Source organism: Penaeus monodon, chromosome 30, assembly GCF_015228065.2.
Source record: "Penaeus monodon isolate SGIC_2016 chromosome 30, NSTDA_Pmon_1, whole genome shotgun sequence".
Lineage (NCBI taxonomy): Eukaryota > Metazoa > Arthropoda > Malacostraca > Decapoda > Penaeidae > Penaeus > Penaeus monodon.
Window position 1 is genome coordinate 4,307,854 of NC_051415.1, and position 255 is coordinate 4,308,108.

A 255-nucleotide genomic window follows, 5' to 3' on the forward strand; every position below is an offset into this window, starting at 1 on the left:
CACAACTCTTTACATAACGGTAAATCCTTTCGTGAAACAAACGCTAGTGAATATTAGCAACTTGAGGAAGATAACGGGACCGGCATGTTTGAAGCGGCGAAAACAAAGCGTTCGACACCCCTCTGCTATTCGCACTTTGATACGTGTGCGGATAGAGGAATAGAGAGAAAGAAAGAAAAATGTATTAAGAATAAAGTGAAAAAGGGATGGAGGTGGGGAGGGGGGAGAAACAATAAAATAGAAGAAGGGAAAAGA